The 22434-nt window shown below is 39.1% G+C and overlaps 1 protein-coding gene across 1 annotated transcript in view; it reads left to right on the forward strand.

Annotated features, from left to right (window-relative positions):
• CCDC148 (coiled-coil domain containing 148) overlaps window positions 1–22434 on the forward strand; it is a 104338-nt gene that overhangs the window by 13941 nt on the left and 67963 nt on the right. The gene's annotated exons all lie outside the window — the stretch shown is intronic.

Below are 22434 nucleotides of genomic sequence, written 5' to 3' on the forward strand. Positions count from 1 at the left end.
GCATTTTTTAAAAATGATAAGTGACTGTAAAGGATCATGAAATTGATTTACTTGTTTAGGGTTAAATATATAGTTATTTCTGGTAACTTTTAATGGACCTGCTGATAAAGATTGAATGATGAGTATTATTTGCTAAATGATAAAAAATGAGATATGATATGAAGAGATTTTTGATTGAATGTTAGAGCAGATGATAAGTTACTGAACTTGTATTTGTCTTGATGATGGGAGAAGTAATTATTTATATGTATGTTTCTCTGTATCTCTTCACCCCCTTTTTTCTCTTTCTACTTTTTATATTTTATTTATTATTTATTTATAAAATTTATTAGCCATCCATCTTACCATAGGGTAACTGGGCTGCTTTCAGGTACATATACAGTTAAAACATAAAAAGTTGAAATCAGATATTAAAACCAAGGACAGACAGGGAGGGCAGGGTGGAATGAGTGGGTAAGTAGGATCTGTTATTACTCATCAACATCTTCTTTGCACTGTTTCCCCACTGGGGCCCCAAATCGACTTGCAGAACCAGATCTTTAGGCCAGAGGTGGTATTCAGCAGATTCTGACCGGTTCTGGAGAACCAGTAGCGGAAATTTTGAGTAGTTCAGAAAACCGCCAAATACCACCTCTGCCTAGCCCCACCCCTGATCTATTTGCTGCCTCCTGAGTCCCAGCTGATCAGAGTCCCAGCTGATTGGCTGGGTCTTCTTTTGTCATCCTGCACAAGGGAACGGAGCTGGAAAATAGGTTAGTAGGGTGAGGTGGGAATGGAGATTTTACAGTATCCTTTTCCTGGAGTGGGGTGGAAATGCAGATTTTGCAGTATCTTTCCCCGAGGAGTGGGGAGGGAATTGAGATTTTACATTATCCTTCCCCTGCCACGCCCACCAAGCCATGCTGTGCCACGCCCACCAAGCCACACCCCCAGAAGCAGTAGTAAAAAAAATTGAATCCCACCCTACTTTAGGCTCTTATGAAAAGATAGGAGAGTTGGGACCAACCTCACCTTGGGGGGCAAGATGTTCCAGAGGACAGGAGCATCAATATCCTCCTGGACCCCGCCAGCTGGAATAATCAGGCTGACGGGAGCCACAGCATGCCTCTGTTGCCGGCATGAGTGGGATGGGCCAATCCCAGTGGGGTGAGATGGTCCCTCAAGTAACCTGGACCCATGCCATGAAGAGTTTTAAAGGGGATCACCAACACTTTGAATTGCAACCGGAAACAGACTGGTAAACAATGCAGCTTGTAGTGTTAACAGGGCCCCCAAAACTGTCCGCTCTGCCACACACTGTACCAGCTGTAGCTTCTGAATATTCTTAGCTTGCATTAGTTATTTATCGTAATATTTTGAAACTTCAGTAAAAATTGTTATAAAAGTTTACAAAGGTTGGAAAAAAATGATTCTTGCCCCAACATCACAACTATTGCAAATGATGTTCTTAGCATATCTGTTACGAGGGCTGCAGTTGTACCATTTTTTTCATCCTAGCACACTGTGTTCCACATTTTTTTCTATCCCCTGCCCTTTCTTTAACTTCAAGCTACTATATTAGTTCCCTGGGATCTCCATGAATTTATTTATTACCAGCCTTCCATTGCTGCCATTTTCTCCACCACTGACTATCTATCTATCTATCTATCTATCTATCTATCTATCTATCTATCTATATATATATATATATATATATATATATATATGTTGTTTTTTATTTGTGCTGATAAATAAATAAAGGGAGACTAGTATAGATCTATTTCAAGCTATTTAGCTCTCATCAGCTAGCCATACCCTTACTGGGCTAGCTGATGAGAGCTAAATAGCTTGAAATAGATCTATACTAGTCTCCCTTTATTTATTTATCAGCACAAATAAAAAAAACAAAAAAAAACAACACAAAATATAACAAAGGCAACAGTAAAAATATTGGGTTTCTGTCGTGATGGACTTGTGACGAGCCGATAGACAGATGATGGAAGCAGTTAGCTTCCTCCCATAATTGGGGCTTACCAGGGGTTGTAAAAAATCTAATATATACACACACACACACACACACACACACACACACACATACATATATATACACACACATATATATATACATACATACATATATATATTAGTCTTTGTATCTGTTTTAGTTGATATTTGTTTCTTTGTATATATGGTTTGGGTGTTTATGTATCATTTTGTTTCTTAGCCATAAGGGTCCTTTGTTTTATATACATATGTGTGCATGAATCCATATCCTCATAAGGGGGATAATCCTTAAAGAGGAGGAAAAGAGAAAAAGAAAGGAAAAATACATCTGTATCTAGCAGCCTGGAAGAACAAGGCAAAGGGGAAACCATGCTAGGCTCTTAACATGCAAATATTCCAGCTGAAAGTTGGTTTTAACTAAGGCCATCACTCAAAAAAAAAAAGAGAGAGAGATAGTAATCAACATGATATGGATGCTGTGTTTGAACCAAAGAAGGTAATGTTAAGCCACTCATTCTAAACATACTTATTTGTATTCACTGATGCTTAGTTGATTATACTATTGTGCTTCTATGATTATAAAGCCAGTAGTCTGGTTATACCCATGATCATAATGGAGGTCTCCTTGGCCATTTTGTGAGAAGAGCAAAATAGATCAGTCAGGGAGCACCTGTTTCGCATGACTAAGTTTGTGATAGAACAGGAGAAAGCACTGTCTGAATTCCTGAATAGCTGCTGCCAGCCAGGACAGTAATTGGGATATCGAGGCCAAAGGATGTTCATATATTCATTTTGGAGGCTTTTTCAGTCTTTCTCTGCCCTCTTCTTGATTTTCTAATTACGGTATCTTACAAATTCAGTTTTGATTGAGTCACACTAAGATTTGGGGAAAGAACTTTACATTGATAATTGTTGTAGTGCCATGGCAAAGGATACACCATTCTATCTGAAACCAGAAAAAGGGACGTGTTATCTCTTTGTGCAAGTATGGATCCATTGTGCCTCTGTTTGTACACTACTGGCACCATACAGCAGCACAGATGATTGGACTAGGCAGACTGCTATGGAAAGTCCCATCAGGTTGGGAATGATATTCTCCCAAATTGACATGTTGGGCTTTGTTATTGTGGAAAGTTAATCTGAAGAAACAGGGAGAGGGAGGAGAATATGCTTGAATGTGAACAATAGTAAACTACAGAATGCTACCCACTTTTCAGACAAAGGGAGAGAAATGTGTTCCATGTACCTTAAATTGATAGTATTTAATTTCTTTAGACACAAATGCATTTCATACAGAGGTGGTTTCCTACCGGTTCGGCCTGGTTCGGCTGAACCGATAGTGGTATGGTGGCCTGGGTCACGGGAATTGGCAGCGACCCAGGCCTGCCATGCCCCCGAACCGGTTTCCTGGTTACCACCGCTGCCATCTTGATTTTAAATTCTGCGCATGCGCAGAACAATTTTAATTGAATGCACATGTGCGCTCATGCACAAGCGAACCGGCCAGTAAAGCCGGCCAGAACCCACCCCTGATTTCATATCTTTGTTTTTCTCAAAAGCATATAATCATATGAAAAAGTAAGTACACCCCGATTTTTTACCTTTTCTATGTATTTCAACATATAGATGTCTGGTCTTCATTTCAATAATATTGATATATAAAAAGGTTATATTAGGAAGCATTTATATTTTGTAGTGCATTGTGTAATTTAAACAAATATAAATGCAACTTTTGCATGTGGAAAAAGTAAGGACACCTCCACATTTATGACTACCTCAACTATCTAAATATTGGATCAGTACAAATGATTAGAACTTTGTTAAAGAGAATTTGGGAGGAGTGTGTCTTATGAAACTTTAGACACTCAGTTTGATTTGCTCTTTGTTGTTGAAGTGCTTGGTATCTTCATACCAAGATCAAAAGGGTACTTTGAGGCTTCAGAGAGGTTATAGATGCTTACAAGCCTGGAAAGATATTTAAAGAAGATTGCCAAACAATTGGACATCAATCATCCCACTGCCCGGAAGATCATCTACAGGGCAAGTTGCCCAGTCTAGTCCTTCCCAGCAAGTTCAGTCTCTAAAAATCTCAGAATTTCATTATGTGATCTACAGGTAACTCTCTCCACTATTGATGTCAAAATATATGAGTCTACCATTAGAAGCTGCACAAGTTAGATCTATATAGAAAGTGTGCCATGAGAAAACCTTTACTGTCCAGAAACAACCTCAAGGCAAGACATCTATTTGCTCATGAATACCTAGACAAAGTCCAGGAATTTTGGAACAACATGCTCTGGGCAGACAAACAAAGACAGTTATTTGCCCACATAATCACAACACAAGTTTAGCAAAACCCAAAGACAGGATTTCATGAGAAGAACATGACACCAAATGTAAAGCATTTTGTGGAAAAATTACAATTTGGAGCTACTTTGCTGCGTCAGGACCTACGCAGCTCACCATCGTAGAATCCAGTCTGAATCCTTCATTGTACCATAGGTGCTTGAAGATAATGTGAAGCCATCTTTCAGAATATTAAGGCTGAACTGAAAGTGGATTTTCCAATATGGCAACGATTCTAACGATGTTACAGTAAATCCATCAAAACTCTCTTTTTATGATCCTGTAATCCCTTAATTCGGGTAGAGTCAGAGCAACTGGATGGAGCTGATCATTTACTGGCTGGATGACCTTCCTGACGCCATGTAGCAAGGGGTGATATTCACTTACCTTCCCTACCAATTCGCAAATGTGAGTGTGCATATGCTCAGCCTTCTGTGCATTCACTTTGACTAAAAAAAGTGTCTAAATGGGATGCCATAGAGCTGGTGCGAGTGGGCGGGGCCAGCAGCGATTTCTGCTACGGGTTCGGTTGAACCGGGCCATTTATTGTTGAATAAATGATTGCAAAGTCAATTTTGTCATAGTATTTTTGTTGAATTGCATCACCTTTATCATACTGTTTCAGTGAATATAAAAGTTGCTATTCCATATATTTTAAACTTTGCAAAAGGTGCACTAACTTTTTCACATATATATAATATAATATATGAAATTTATTCTGAAGAGACTATTTCTAAAAAGAAACCATAACCTAGCAAAATGAAAAATACCTTATTTTTAAGATGAGTTTCTGATAAATGACTATATTTTCTACTCTGGTTGTCCAATCTAATTATGATTTTTTAACAGGAACCTTAAACTCTGGCAGCAAATATCGTGCATTGTGGTTCAGAAATGAAAAATGCAATGTCAGAGACATCAATAAGCTTGAGCATTTTAAAAAGTCAAACTTGTAGCACAGTTTTGTTCTGGTTTGCTCGGAAATAATTCTGTGTCCTGTGGGCATTACTCCTAGTCAATGTATGTGGGATTATGGTCTCAGTTTATTTAGAAGATGTTCTGCTGAGATCAACAGGATGTATTTCAAACTAAATAGGATGGCAATGTCATCCCCTTACTAGACATTTTCACTGATGTCAGTGTAATAAAAATGATAAACAAGTTACCGGTAATGCTAAGGGAGATGGCATTTGGCTTAGTATGGTGGATCCTATTGCATAGAGAAAATCCATTTTTAAACTTGAATAGCAACAGATACCTGGTGGAAAAGCCACTCGCATGTAACTTTGCTGCTTTTTTTCCCTAATGGATCAAACCTAAGAAGATAAATGTATTTACAAAAAGAGGCAGAAAGGAGAAATTTGAGCATGTGCCTGCCCAGTTTCACTTTTGCTTGTAAAGTGCAAATAATCTTTGTAAATGGAATTTAGAACAATAGAATCCTAGAGTTTGAAGGGGCCATTTGGGCTATTGACTCCAATGCACGAATCCAGATTAAAACCTCTATAACAGTGAAGGTGACTGTAGCACTTCTTTGAGAAATAAGAATTTTTTAGAAGATGAATGCAATTAGTGAATATGCCTAGATTTTTTTTAAAAAAAACTTACAACTCCAAATTTCATCTTAGAAAAGGCTCAAAACATTTGGATGCTTCAAAGAAATCTGTCATTATATTGTCTGCAGAAGACATCCTTCATCATGAATGGATCTTTGTTGTTTCCAAGTAGACCTAAGCAGACTCTGAATAGAGTCACCATGATTCAGCTCTTTTAGGGCAGATGCTGAAGCTTTAGAAAGAAAATAGAGCAATTGGATATACCCGGTCCTGGGGGCTATGGTTTTGCTCTGAGGCTCCTCTAAGAAACTTGTTTTATTCTTCTTGGGAATCTGTTTGGATTTTTTTTTCTACCTTAGCTGACTATGAAATATTAATACCTCTTTCTACTTCATACTCAAAGTGGACAAGTTAACCAGTTACATTCATCTGCCAAGCATTTTGACTCCTTTGGCGAACAAGACAGAGGTACAGCTGAATCCTGTACCAGAGAATAAACTGAATCCTTCACTTCTTGGTTATGGATTTCTAGGCTTAGATTTTGGGCTATACTTGTACTTGTTTTCTATAAAAATGTAGACATTCTATTGACATTCCGACTGAACCTTTGGATAGAAAACTTGGAAAAGTCTTTCAAGCTATTGAAGAAGGCAACAGCTTGCATGTTGTGTCTTTCCCAAATTGTAAGTCTTGACCCAAAGCCCTAGCTGCAGAGGCGATATTTGCACTAAGGCAAATACTTGCCCAGTAGACTTAATGCCAGCTCAGGGAGTATGAAGTCATTTGAAGATGGCAAACTGCAGGGTCATGTTTCCAATGCTGTTGAGCGTTCAAGGGTAAACAGGCTGGTGTCTGCGGTAGGCCCACAGTGGGTAGTTCCTGTCAGTCATATAAGGTAGACCAAACTAAGAAACCAATGCCATATAGGTCAAGGCCACTTTTATTAGAGGAGGTATTGTAACAGAATCTTGGAAATCTGAATGTGCTCCCCTGCCCCCTTGCCTTTATCATCATGTGAAGTAGGGAGTGCTTGTCTAAGACATTTTCTCATATTAGTTTCTTGGAATGGATTCAAGCCCTGCTTATCTTATCCTTTCTTATCTGATCTTCATGGCTTTCAAGGCATTCTCTCTCCTACACAGTTCCTGGTTCTAAGCCAGGGATGTCAAACTTGCAGCGTCACATTGTTGTCACATGATGTATCATGACTTTCCCCCCCTTCGCTAAAATGGGGGTGGGCGTGGCCAGTACATGGCGCATCTGGCCTGCGGGCCACAAGTTTGATACCCCTGCTATAAGCAAGCCTGTTCTACTAAGGAACCATATGCCGCACAATCCAGATTCCTGCATCATGGGGAATCAAATACTTAATTAGTGACACAGTTGTGTATGGGATCAGAAGACTAATGATATTGAACCAATGGCAGTTGAAATCGACATCTAAGCCCATAGAAGAAAGTAATACATTGACTGTACAAGGGAGAAACCTCAATCTGAAGAGATTGTCATCCCATTTGCTTCAAGAGAAAAATGGCTGAAGAAATCTTGGGTCTCTTACAGTAGTAATTTCTGTTGGTTTGGAGTTGCAGAAAGAAAAGGAGCTGCAAGTGGCCCATTCCACCACCTGGTGGTTGGAGTATATATTGCATATTCCTCTGGTGATCATTTTGTGTGGCAGCAGGATATTTTGTAATTTAGTTTGCTATTGTCATATAGAGAAGCTAGATATATCACAGATAATTTTTGCATCGTTTTAGATCACCAGGGGTATCTTTGCTCATTGATGGCTTAGAATTAATTGTGAGTAAGGTCACAGGGCTAAGTTACATTGGCATTCCTAGGGACAAAATTGGCAGTTCTGAACTTGTGGGCATCCTTTTTCTTTACTTATTCAAGCATTGTTTGCTAAACTGAATAAATACTGTTCTTTGCCCAGATTTTGTGTATGAAAGCTGTGGATAGAGTGGGAAGACAGCTGCTTAGATATCTAAATTTTGAGAGGGGGGGGATCTAGTCTTCTTGACTACATTTGACATAATATCCATGTTTACTGCAGCTATAATATCCCTCCCTCCCTCCCCCCGCTCTCTCTCTGGCTTCAGCTGTGAAAAAAAATAGCTTAGCTATTATTCAGGTGATGAGGAGAACACATGACTCTGGTAGGCCTGAATGATTTGCTGAAAAAGGTCTTCACCCATCTTGAACTTCACATGGGAAACATTTTCCATGGATTCTCAATAACAGAAAAGCTATTGGAAGAAGCCTTGCTTCAGAGCCTCTTTATGACAATGTTATAAGCCAATAAGCAAAGGAAAGAGCTTTTCATCTGGAGATTCTATCAAAATTTGCTTAAATTCCCAAAACTCTGAAAGTGGCATAGTCATTCTTGGAGAAGGCATTAGGCCAAAAAGAACAAAGCATTATTTCTCTTTATTTTTCATGGCTTAAACTCAATTTAATCAGCCTCAATTTAATTGAGGGATGCATCAGGGTTGTGTTTGATGTTGGGGGACCAGGGTGGGCATGGCTGGGGTGGGCATGGTCAGCTCAACTCCTGTCAAGGACACCTGTGGTGGCCCGAGTGCTCTGCCAGCAAAAACAGGCTCCCGAGTTCCGCTTTCATTGGCAGAGGGTTGCAGGAGGCCAGGGCAGCTGAAAACAGAGCTCGGGAGCCTGTTTTTGCTGGCAGAAGCACCACAGGCCGATCCTTTATTGTTTCCAGGGCAGCCCCATGGGCCAGATCTAAATACCCTGCAGGCCAGATCCGGCCCCCGGGCCTTGAGTTTGACACCCCTGGCCTATAGTTTTGTACCCAATTCTGGGCACCGTATCTTGGGAGGGATGTTGATACACTGGACTATGTTCAGAGTTCATGCTCTGCCAAGCTCATAAGGGGCTTGAAAGAAAGAAAAAAGTTATAAAGAACAGACAACTCTGAAGAAAACAAGACTGGGGAGACATGAAAGCTTCAAGTATCTGTAATGCAGTCATTTAGAAGACAGCCCAGAATTGTTTAAAGTTGTTCCAAAAGACAAGACAAGAAACAATGGATTTAAATTACAAGGAAGTAGCTTTTGGTTTGACATCATTGCAATTTTCTTAAAGTTAAGAGCTGTTCAACAATGGAATGGACTGCCCCAGGAAGATATAGATTCTCCTTCATTGGAAACACTTAAAGAGAAGCTGGATTGTCCATCAAAGAGCATATAGTATTAATTTGCCTGGGCAGTGGGGTGGAATAATTGATCTCCAAGATTCCCCTTTCCTTTTTCTATTATTCTGTAACATGCCAACGCCTAAACTCTTAAGGCTATTTTAATGGCAACTATACTATTAAAGATACCATAGATATTTAGTCTATGCATTCTTCAAAACCAATTTGCAAAAAGTACTTTGGAGCATATGCAAGTTCAGCCCCGCTATTCATTGTAGCATGCATAAGTCTTCAATGTGATTCTTAAAGCAACTGCACTTTTTTTTAGGCCTAAGAAAGATGTACATGCTGAGATAAATATCAGAATGTGTCTATGCTCTTGTTTGCATGAGGTTTGTTTTTGTTGCTGCTGTTGTTTTGCATGTTCACCCCTTATGGACAACTGGAAATTTATTGTAATAAATATTTTCTAATCCGTTATTACAGTACTTCTTTCAGAATAAATGTGTCTAAGGAGCCCTCTTTCCTTATCCTTCATGACCTGTTAAATTTGAGATTGCATCAGGAAAGCCTAATGTATCTACCACATCAGCTCTGCAGCTGGATGTTTTCGCTCCATATGAAAGCTGACATCTTGTTACAGTTTGACTCAAACTCAGTGAAATGGTACATGGCTTTTACATTGTCCTATCAGAGTACTAGGGGACTATAGTAACAGGAGACTCTTTAGGAGGTGTTTATGTTCTTTAGAGAATATCAAGCCAGAGGATTAGCTTGGGGTAAGTCTGATTCAGAAGAAATATAAAGCAGCTGCCTGAGGGTGTTTGCATTTAGGCCACTGCCAGGTTTTAGTTCTGAAACCAAATAATGATAGTTGCATCTTTTTCCTTGTGGAAAAATGATAGCTATGTTGCATAGTAGCTGCCAAATTTTAATATCTGCAGCAAATTGGGCTAAATCTTGTAGAAAAATGGATCATATTCTTTTAATGTAGCATTTTCCAGTTAGAGCAGGAAAAAAACATGATCCAGCTTAACCTACTTCATAATGGGTAGAAGCTCAGAGTTTATAAATAAGGCATAGGTTCCTTGAATATTAACGAATAATAATAACAACAACAACAACAAAAAAAAAACCGATTATATCTACCAAGAGCAGAGGGTAGTCGAGGACTCCAAGTAAAACAGACTGGAAGAAGAAAAACACAGCTTGAATGATTACATCCAGAAAAGTGAAGAACCAATGATTAAGGAAGTAAATAAAGGAGTCCTTTTAAAGACAACTAAGTCAAAAGCTGAATATAAGAAAGAAGTAATTGAGAAGCGAGCTGAAAATTGGATAAACAAAGCTATGCATAGTCAATACTTGAAAAGTATTGAAGGCAAAGCTGACCAAAAGCTAACTTGGAACTGGTTAAGATCAGGAGCACTGAAAAATGAAACAGAAGGCTTTATTTTGGCAGCTCAAGAACAGCCTTAGCCACAAACTGCATGAAGGCAAAAATTCAAGATGTTACCACCAACAGCAAATGTTGCCTCTATAATGAGAAATTCAAGACAGTCGACCACTTGATCAGTGGGTGCAGCAAAATTTCACAAACTGACTACCTACAATGCAATGATTGCGTTGCTAAGATCATTTACTGGAAATTGTGCCAAAAGTTTGGATTTGAGTACAGCAAAACCCACTGGGAACATCAGAAGGTTTTAGAGAATGAGAAAGTCAAGATCTTGTGGGACTTCAGAATTCAGACTGGCAGGCACTTGGCCCACAACACACCTGACATAACAATAGTTGAAAATAAAAAAGTATGGTTCATTGACATTGCAATACCTGGAGATGCACAAATTGAAGATAAGCAGCAAGAAAAAAATCACAAAGTACCAGGACTTGCAAATTGAAGTTGAGCTACTGTGGAATAAGAAATTGTGTGTTGTCCTGATTGTAATTGGAGCCCTTGAAACAATACCTAAAGGGCTACCTCGCTATTTGGAAATTTTAAATTTATCAGACTTGAACATTCTGATTCTACAAAAAACCACCCTACTTGGAACAGCTTATATCCTCCAACATTACCTTAACAGTTCCTAGGTCCTTGGTTAGGACTCGAGCTGTTGAGCTACCAACCAGCCCCAAAGGCTGTGAATCTCACCAAAGATTAACCACATATAATATAAAATCCCTACCCTGAGCCATAAAAGTACCACATACAGTACCTGGATATAGCAATGTTGCTTTTGGATATCCTTATTCCAAGAAGTTCATGGGGCTGTCCTAGCCTCAGAACTGTCATGTGAAGTTAAACTGAGACACAATGATAAAAAAGCAGAAGGGAAAAACAAATCTTTACTCGTAAAGAACAGGTGGGGACAATGGAGAAGGAATAAGCATGGGAGCATCAATGGCTTTCTATTTTCCTGATTGTGACCCATTCAGACTGTTGCTGTGCAAAGCTTCCTTCCTGATCAGCTAGCTTTTCATATGCAACATCTTTTTGATCTGAGGGTGTACCTGTAGACTCTCCCATTTAATCTTTTCTAAGCCCAGCCATGCATTTACATGTCAATGCCAAGCCTGGATAAATGAGGAGGATTGAGATAAGACATGGCAGCCTAGCTTGAAAAGACCCCAGCAAGAAAATGTTATGGATAGGCTCCCAAATGAATCAGACAATAGTGCTCATAGTGGGACCTCAGGTTAGAAGGTAACAACAAGCTACTGGGAAATATCAAGAGCCTCCAGTGGATAGTCAAAACATTAAAGATGTGCCTTGGGCAAATCCAGCAGGAACCCCCAACTGCTGATGCAGCCATTGGTGAAAATAAGGGTCTATGCTGTACAAAAACAAATCACATAACAATGTGGAATGTCTGAGGAATGAGCCAGGGTAAAGAGCCAGGTTGAAAACCGACCACCTTGGCATCATTGAGTTACACTGGATAGACAATGACTATTTCCAGTCTGAGGAATGTATACTCTATTATTCAGGACACTAAAAAAACAAGTGGAGTAGCATTTATCACAAGCAAGAAACTTCCCCAAGCAATGGAAAGCTTCTTGATCGTTAATGTGATCACATTACGATCACCCAAATCTGCGCCAGAGCCCTCAGTATCACAGTTGTCCAAGTCTATGTCCCAATAACTAATGCAAGAGAAGCTTAAAATAGAGGGTTTCTATGCTAATATAAAAAAAAACTGAAGCAAGTGCGCGCGCGCGCACACACACACACACACACACACACACACACACACGACTTCATTTACATACTGGGCAATTTCAGTGTAAAAGTTGACAGCCAAGGAGAAACAGGCATCAGTGTTGGCTTTGGACTTGGGGAAAGGAATGGTGCAAGTGATTGCTTCTCCATAGTGGAGGTAGCATCCAGACTGGGTTGACATCATCCTCTCACTGATAAGACTGAGTCTGATGAAGCTGTTAAGCACGTCCCTATTGCCAGGCAGACCCAGCTTTCGACTCAGTCCCTCAGTGAGGATGGATGTGTTACCTATCTGCTCCACAGTGAATTGATTACTGTATGTGAGATGAGTGACACTTTTGGGATTAATTGGATTTGGCTTCCATAAGGAAGGCACTAGGGGCCTGAGCCTTGTCTGAGTGGCCCATTTACACCTGCAGCCCCTAGAGGGTGGCGAGTAGACATTCCATGAGATGCCATGCTGCTGGCTGTTCCAACGGCTTTTTGATTGCCTGGTAGATGGTGGAGGTGATTGGTTGCTTCAATTTTGCCACAAAAAACAATTTTGAATCATGAATATTTGGTTCAAACAATGGAAACATCGCTTATATGCTTAGACCTCACCAAATAAATTGCACTGTAATCAGATCAACCATGTCCCATGTAGTAGATGATCCAGTTCAGTCCTTGCGATCAAGACATATCTAAGTGCCAATTGTGGTTCAGATCATGAATTATTGTGGCAAAGATCAGAGTCAAATTACACTGTCAAAAAGTCAACACCATAAAAGAAGTTTGACATGAAAAAAATCCTTCCATGTATGCAGTTGAGGTGAAAAATAGGTTTGAGCTGCTGGGCAGTGCTGAAAAGATGCCCAATGAACTGTGGCAAGAAAGGCAATCGACCATCATTGAAGCAGCAGTTGAACACATCCCATTCAGAAAAGCACAACTGGCTCTTAGATATAACCATCAGAATAGCTGGGGAATGAAAAGCAGCCAAAGCAGCCAGAAATGAGGAAGCAAGAAGACTGAATGTGGATGTCCAAAGAGCAGCAAGGAAAGACAACAAAGTTTATTGGGACAGCATTGCAAGCAACTACAAGAGGACTGATTGAAGAGCCACATTAGGGATACATCTGCATGCAAATCGAAAGGATTCAAAGATCATCTACTGCTCATAAAAGCATTGATAAAAAGAAGCAAGGGAAAGAACAGTTTGACCAACAAGGTGTTAAGAACAGATGGTGTGAATATTGAGAAGAGCAGTGTGCCAGTAACCAAGAGGCCCAGCCTACTCAGAATGATAAGGAAGGGGGAGCAGAAATAGAACCAGCTTCCTCCAGGAAGAAGTTTGTGGGCAATGAGCCAACAACCAAATAACAAGGCCCCAGGTATTGATACCATCCCTGCAGAATTGCTGAAGCCCATACCACCCACAGCCATCATAGCCTTGTTCCAGAAAAGTTGGGAAATGAACAAATGGCCACAAGATTGGAAATGAGCAGTATTCATTCCATTGCCAAATAAGGTGGACTTCATGGATTGCTGCAATTACCACACAGTTACTCTCATCTCTCATGCTAGCAAGATTCTCCTTAAGATCATACAACAACATCTGGCACTGGCCATCAAAAGGAAATTGCCAGATGTTCAAGCAGGCTTCAGAAGAAGTCATGGCATTTTTTTTAAGAATATCAAAAGAACATCTACACCTGCTTTATTGTCATGGAACGTGTGGATGACCTTGGGGAACGAGTGGAAGAAATGCTGCCTAAGAAACAATCAGACAAGAGAGACAGGAACCTAATGGTCAGCAAAAGAAATTTAGGAAGGACCAGCCCTAATGTATCAAGCAGTTAAAGGAAGTTTGTAACTTTCAGAAATGTAAGACTGATGTTGGCCCTTCCAGATTAAACAGACAGAAAACATGATTAGAGGAGCTAATTCTACCTTAATGTAAGGCTATATTAACACAATTTTGCAAGCCTGAAAATATAAACTTCTCACCACCACATTTAATTACTTGACCCATTAGGGTGATTCTTTCCTTAGTGAACTGGTCCAAAGAATCAGACACAATTGAATAGATATCATCATCATCATCATCATCATCATCATCATCATCATCATCATCATCATCCTGTTCAGGAGGCTGTCCTGCAGACATGTTCTGAACATTCTGTACCAATAAAGGAGAATATTTGTAGTTCAGGATTGAAATGAGGGATTCTTAGTGCTCTCTGAGCTTGGTTGTTTTCTTGCAGACGTTTCGTTACCCAAACTAGGTAACATCATCAGTGCTGGATCTAATTATGTTACCTAGTTTGGGTAATGAAACATCTGCAATAAATGAACACACTGTGCCAGCAATGCAATATTCTGCTACAGTTGCGATTCAAAGTGTTTTCTTGTGCTTAGTGGTCGGCAAAAATGTAGAGTTGTTTTAGAACCACCTCATGATACTGTTCCGGGTGGAAAATTGGAGCAGATCAGGAGGGTGGATCCAGCTTGTCCCTCATCTTTAGGGTGGGTCCAACTTAGCAAGACCCCATCTCTCAAGTGCCTCATTTCTCTGTGCACCTGGAATTGAAAGAACTTGGTGGCCATGCATTGCATGTGCTTTCAGCAGGGGGAAAAAGGCGCAGTTCCCAGAATTGTTCATTCACAGGGCATTATTGAGGACCCCACGTAGCACACAATAGTAAGATGGGGATTTGGAGCCGAGATCTTGCTGACACCCATGGATAAATTGCAAGTCAATAATTGCCTATCTCTACAAAAACATGTGCATAGAGCATTCTGAAATAGACTGAAAAGAAACTGTTTTGCTAGCTGAGCAAGTGGAGCAAACAGAAAACAGTAAAACAGTTGAAACTAAACCTTGGTATTTTTTTTAAGGAATACCTTTTCAAATATCAAAAAGTACTGTCAGTGTGAATATTTGGGAGGAAAGATGAAAATGGGCAGTGATTCAGATCTGGCTATTGGAGACTAATCTGGAATACAAGCAGTCCTTTCTGTGATTCCTCTGGATGCTCAAAAAGAAAGAAAGAAGGAAAGAAAGGAAAGGAAAGGAAAGGAAGAAAGAAAGGAAGGAAGGAAGGAAGGAAGGAAGAAAGAAAGAAAGAAAGAAAGAAAGAAAGAAAGAAAGAAAGAAAGAAAGAAAGAAAGAACTACTAAGAAGAAGATTGTGAGAAAAAACAGCCCCACATACACCTTTCATTTTTTAATGTATGTTTCGGCTTTGTAGAATGAGGGTGAACATTTCAACCCTCCCATGTTCATCAACAATGTTTCAGTTCTGACATAGTGCAAACGGTGTTACATGTGTCTTGCATGGTTGTTTGAATGTGATGGGAGCCAAGATTCTTAAGCATCTAAATTTGGCCTAATGTTTCAAATGCTTTCATCTTTCATACACAACGGTAGAAATAAATTGCATTGAAATAAAACAGACCTTTTTTCCAAGTGAAATTTATTTTTACAGGAGTGATGGTAGCTATTAAACTGTTGAGATGTCTCCAAAGTCTTATGTTAGGTCACTATGCCAGTTCTACAAAGATTTTATAAAAGTTTTTATAAGGAATTGTTTTTCCCAAGACCTGTATTGTATCTGATGTGAACTGATGCGAGTCTGTTCCTGCAGAATGCATACCATAGTGAAGGTTTGTTGTTACTGTTAATGTGATAGTGATCACTTCAGATTTTTCACCATAATTAGCAGGGAAAACCCAGCCAACCTATTTCCTATTTTATAATATGTCCAAACAAACTGTACTTCAGTTCATCTTGAAACCACAATTTATCATACATTCTTGAAGGCAAGTGGGTTGCAGCAAAATCTTGGACCAGCCTTCTGGATTGTCATGCCAAATTTCAGTCTTCAGCCAAAAGTAAATGTTTCTGGTTAGTGGACTGAATGTGCCTAAATATTTGCTTTCTTAACTAAAAAGTTAGTAATACTGGGGGGGGGGGGGGGCTGCGGAGGAGATCATCTTTATTCAGTGAACATTCAAAAGACTTGCTGAAGTGTGCTTGTGTGCATACACACACACACACGCGTGTGTGTGTTTATGTATTTATATCTATCTATCTATCTATCTATCTATCTATCTATCTATCTATCTATCTATCTATCTACCTACCTACCTACCTACCTACCTACCTACCTACCTACCTACCTACCTACCTACCTATCTATCTATCTATCTATCTATCTATCTATCTATCTATCATCTATCTGCTCATAACCCTTTCTACTTTCCATTAAGTCTGGCCTTTAGATTAATATATTCAGAATTAAAAGTGCATGTATGCAAAACACTTTTACAGTCCTCTTTTTTCATTTTCAAAAAAACTTTAATTTTCTTAGTGTTTGAAAAAGTGATATACTTTACATTGATATATTTGTGTGATTTTCTATTCTTTTTCATATTTCTTTTGAAAAAAAGAAATGATGCCATGTTTTAATAAGAATGTCACTCCCTGACATTTAAAATTAATGAAGCATGATACATAACATTCAGGCTGTGTGTTTCTATTTCTCAGAAGTAATTTCTTTTCTCAAAGTGAAACAAGTTGGGATGTGAATACTTGCATTTCTACAATGCCAAAGGGAGAACTAGACTGAGTTAGCAAGATTTGCTGCTTAAAATGTGGCTGGGTTTATAAATTGTACTAATAGTACTAGCAATAGCACTTAAACTTAAATACCGCCTCACAGTGCTTTACAGTCCCCTCTAAGCAATTTACAAAATCAGCATATTGCCCCCAACAATCTGGGTCCTCATTTTATAGACCTTGGAAGGATGGAAGGCTGAGTCAACCTTGAGCCTGATGAGATTCAATCTGCCAAACTTCTGGCAGCCGGTGATCAGCAGAAGTAGCCTGCAGTACTGCATTCTAACCACTGTGCCACTTACTAAACAATAATGTAATTTGTTTCTTTTTAGCTTCCATTACTAGGCAAATCTAGCCATTTTGAGTTTTAGGTCACTATTCATGGCTTCAGCATGTTACCTAGCCAATTGTGGCTTCCTTGTTTATCACTTTAACTTATATGAGATACCATTTCCATAAACTCTGAGCAGCTCAAAAGGCATATGCATAAATAAAGCTCACGAGAATAATAACAAATAATTGGGGGGATAAAATTAACAGAAATAGTAACAAATAATTGTCTGGTACAGAACCAATTGAGCGTGCGTAACCTCCATCATTCCCAATGCCTTTGTAAAAAGCCAAACGTCTAACCAAGCAAAATGTAAGAGGGAGGGAATGGCTCAGCTATTTGGAGTGGGAGGGGGGACTCTTCCAAAGAAAGAAGCCATATTGAAAATGCTCTACTACAGTGACTGTGTAGATGGCATTCCATTGCCAAGTGAGCTCTGAAACATGCTTTTTCTCCCTGATCTTTTCACACTGGCAGTTTCATCTTGGAGGTCTCAGAAATACTATATTTAGGCCTTCAGCCACAGTGAGTTTTAAAAAGTGCAACCAGCAGTTGAATTGCCCCTAAAAAATAACAGATAGCCATTGCTCTCATATTAGTTATATGGGTAAACATTAGTGGATCCATAATTACAATGGGGATGTGTTTTAACTTTTATAGCAAGAGTATCAGTGCATCTTAAACTATGATTTATACAACAAAAAAGTAATATTTAGAATTTATTGGATTCCATTATCCTGTATAGAAAGGATTGCCTGAGGCAACATTTTGTTGGAGCTGTAAGAAAGACAATATTTGCTTAAAATATGTTTTTACAATGTCCCATACTTAGCAAATTTTGGGAGAAAGTAGTGGGTTATATAAACATGCCTGTTAACCCAAAGCTATCATTTTCAGAGGATAATATTGTGTTGAATTACATACCTAGTACATGAACCTTGACAACTGGACTATGTAGAATTCTCCATGCCCTTATTATAGTTAAAAGACTGCAACATTGGAAAGATAAATCTATTGCCCCAATACTCGATGGACTGAAGCTTTGATTACACTTGGTGGTTTCAAGCAGATTGCATATAGACATAAACTTTGTATGGATAAATATAATATGGGACTAATACAAAAGAGTAGGCTAAAAACATGTTAGCTATATAAGTGTATTACGAATGAATATCTTATATTTTATGCTTTTCCTGTTGTATTTTTTCACTCATTTTTAAACCACTTGATATGTATTTTTTAATCATGTGTGCATTTCTTTGGATTTTCTTTTTCTTTTACTATTCTAAAAGCCATTACAAACTTAAATTCCCTAAACTATTTGAGGCTTCCAAATAATTCTTAAGGGGAGTTCCTCAGTGGTGGGATTCAGCCAGTTCATACCACTTTTGGAGAACTGGTTGTTAAGATTCTGAGCAGTTTGGTGAACTGGTTGTTGGAAGAAATCATTAGGGCAGAGAACCAGTTGTTAAATTATTTAAATCCTACTTCTAGAATTACTCAATTAAACATGGCTATGTTGTGGCTTACCATGATCTGTGAATCCAATCTATATCATGACCTAACTTCCATGACCTGAGATTTTATCATGGTGCATTTTAATTGCTATTGGCATGGGGTGAAAGATGAGCAGAGATAACTCTCTGTCTAGAAAAGTAATGTAAAGTAATGCAAAAACATGCTTGGTTTGCAGTATAGTTAGATATTTCCACTAGCCCTTCCTTGTCACCTCTCCCTTTCTCTGTCACATGTTTTCCTTGCAAATTGGCAGTAACCCTACTGACTAGCCTAACTAGATATTCAAATTCTCAAAAGCCTTTTGAGAAACACAGCCTTAATTTTCTTTTTATAGAGGGAAACATTGTGATCTACCTTGCTTTTGTACCTGAGTCACCTCACTATATGTATGCTTTTGTATTAGCATTGGTATTTAGCTCTGCTTTTAGTGCATCTCAGCTGATGGTATATTTTTAAAGATGCTGCACACCCTCTTATGCCAGTTTGGTCCATCTAATTCAATACTGTCAACATCAAAGCAAGCATCCTTTATCTAGCCATGGTGACTAGAGTCACTCAAATTCAGCAACTTCAGCGGTTGTAGGTTCTCTGCCCATTTTTATACTGTCACCCTTCAGACAAGTGTCTTTCCCAGCCTTATTCAGGGACTGAACAGCATCTTCTAAATACTCAGTGAATGTTCCACCACTTTGTTATAGTTCTTCCCCATTTACTAAATCAACAGTATCTGTCTTTTTCTTCTACTGACTTCTCCAGAAACCTTTTTCAGGATGTCTGTATGTTATTGTCTTGAGCATTGCATATCCAATATTCTTTCTATTTGGTGTCTGTACCTGTTGGGTATTTTGTTAAGAAAGTTCATCTGGGCCAAAGGAAGCTGGACAAAATTTATGACTTTTCTGAGAACAGAACAGAAGCTATATTTATTCTACTCCAATAGTGTCACCTCTGTGTTCTGATTGACTAGCTCCTTTCATGGCTTTCCATAATTTACCCATCCTACTGCATGATACTTTAGAAGATCCTCTCCAATATTATATCACATTGGGCAACAAATAAGCCACCACTGCATGCTTATATTGCCCATTAAGAAAACAACCACAGCTGAGAAATGTGTAAAATGCTGACATTGACTAGGGACAGCAGCAATGGGTTCCTTTGAGTTTACAAAGAGAAATCTGTGCATCTTCCCAACAATGGAGTACTCATAAGGTCACAGACAGAGAAAGGCTGTGAATGCTGCAAATAGAAGGGAGCCTGAGATTGTGCTTTGAATAGAATCTACTGGAGAAGAATCAGTTCCAATCTAAGGAGGAATTCTAATGCTGGGCAGCAGGCTGTGAGGACATAACCCCTCACTGGAAAATTATAATTGCTGTTGTTGTCTTGTGGTTGAATGCCACCTAATATTTAAGATCAAGTTGGAAAGGTCATTTTTTTATGTAATCCTTTTCAGAACCAACGCTAAAAAAACCTTTCCTAATTCTTTGTTACCATTTTTGTTCCTGGATAGAAACCAGGTTTCTGATATCTTGGTTTAAGAGGGGAAATACATATTCTAAACACCTTGAGAGCACAGTGATAATTGGTTATTATTTAGATTTTATGCAGCATTGGTGGCAGATGTATTAAAAGATAAGGTGGCTGTGCATACCTGTTTTCGAGAATTCAGTAACTGACAAATAAAAAAGGCAATAATTTATGAGATTTTAAATAAGGATCTTTCAGCATTTCAGAAATTATTCTGGGCTAATTCTATCTAATTGTGACAAAGTTGATAGTGTTGTTCTTTGTTTTTGATTCTCAATAAGCCTTTTAGTACTTAGATTTATATACTGTTTTACAATGCTTTGCAGCTCTCTCTAAGCAGTTTACAGAGTCAGCATATTGTCCTCAACAATCTGGGTCCTCATTTTATCAACTTCAGAAGGTTGGAGGATTGAGTCAACCTTAAGCCTGTCAGGATCAAACTCCTGGCTGTGGGCAGAGTTTGCCTGTAATGCTGCATTCTAAGCACTGCACCACCACAGCTCTTTTAGGTGTCTGTTATTCCTATTGATCTGAAAAATAAATTTTAAAGAAAGATTTTTGATAATTTTTATTTTCAGAAACAGTAATATGAAAGAATAATGATGGTGCAGAACTACATTATATAGGACTAGCTCAGATGCATCATTGGGCATAAGCTTATAAAGCCTTTCATTCCTGTTTAAGGACATCTTCAAACAGGAGGTGTTCATTGTTGAACTAATCGCAGCTTGTTTCTACCTTATACCAAAATTGCAGGGAACTTGGGTTGTTCAAACCTCAATCAATGCTTTCTTTACTAACCAGAGTTTAAACTAAGCTCATATGAAGACATGAAAAGGAAGGCCTGATTAGTTTAAAGATAGCAGCCAAAGTTTTCAGCTTCTTTGCAGTCACTCTCGTGAAGGTAGGAAGGTTCAAAGCTTCAGATATAATGTTAAAACACTGTCCAAAAAGGTGCACAGATATAGAAAAGAGAACAACAACAACAACAACAACAACAACAGTTCACCTTCAGGATTCATACTGTCTGTTGAAACTGCCCGGTTATTTGTTCTATTTGCCCAACTTTTGTTCTATTTTGTTCTATTTACCCAACTTTTCAGGAATCATCAAAATGCTATACAGCAACAACAAACATATCATAATTGCAACATAAACCACAATACACCAGCAATTCAATCAAAATTTAAAGTGTATATGCCTTAATGGGCTTAATGAAGCAGAGGGTATTGATTATAACTTCAGAAGAAATATCTTTCACAGTTTAGGCGCAATGTCCGAGAATGCTTCAGCTGAACTATAGTGTAATAGAAATTATAAACTTATTTGTATTCAAAAATCCCTGCATTCTTAGCCATTTCCTTATGCTTTGTTCATTCAGAAGAACTGATTTAAAGAAACTCTGCACTGTTTTTGGCAAGCTTCCTGCTTTCATAATTACTATTGTATGTCATGTTCTATTTAATCTGAATTTGGACTCTGCCTGGTGAGCTTTTGTTTCACCCCACCTCGAGCTACAGTCCTGTGTACACTTGCCTGACAATAAACCCTACTGAACACAGCATGACTTATTTGTAAGTAAACCTGCATGGGAGTGGGCTGCAGATCCTGCATGCTCTGGCTGGCATGAGGTCATTGATCTGTGCTTGCTGAAGTTCTCTTAAAAGGGGAAAGGTAAAGAAGCCCTTAAGCGTAACTGAGTTGCTGGAGTGAGATGAACACACCCCTGCAGAGGTGGGATTTTTTTTTGTTTTTTTGTTTTTTGCAATAATCTGGAGGTGGTTTGCTATTGCTACTTTTTGAGATGGTGATAAGCTTCTTACTTAGCCTTTAGCTTTGGGATTCCCATCCAGATGCTGAGCAGGGCTGATCCTGTTGAACTTTTGAGCAGCTGAGGCACCGTCCTTTCCTAGCAACTAGCTGTTTTTCCCACAAGAGCACTTGGATTTCCCTAAGGAGAGTCAGCATAGTGTACAGTACGGGCATACTGGAGCCTGCCTGGAGCACCGGGTACCGTTCCAGTACAGTGCTGCCGAGGGCCCACCCCCCCGCTCGAGCTCCTTACCTGTCTTTTAAAGCCTTTGGCCCTTCCACACATGTGCATGGCGCATGCAGTGCCTGTGTGACGCTCCGCTGAGTAGCTGAAGCATGGCGGAGGCTTGCGAAGGCGTCGTTGGCAGGTACGACACATGTG

This window comes from Thamnophis elegans, chromosome 1 (assembly GCF_009769535.1).
Source record: "Thamnophis elegans isolate rThaEle1 chromosome 1, rThaEle1.pri, whole genome shotgun sequence".
Lineage (NCBI taxonomy): Eukaryota > Metazoa > Chordata > Lepidosauria > Squamata > Colubridae > Thamnophis > Thamnophis elegans.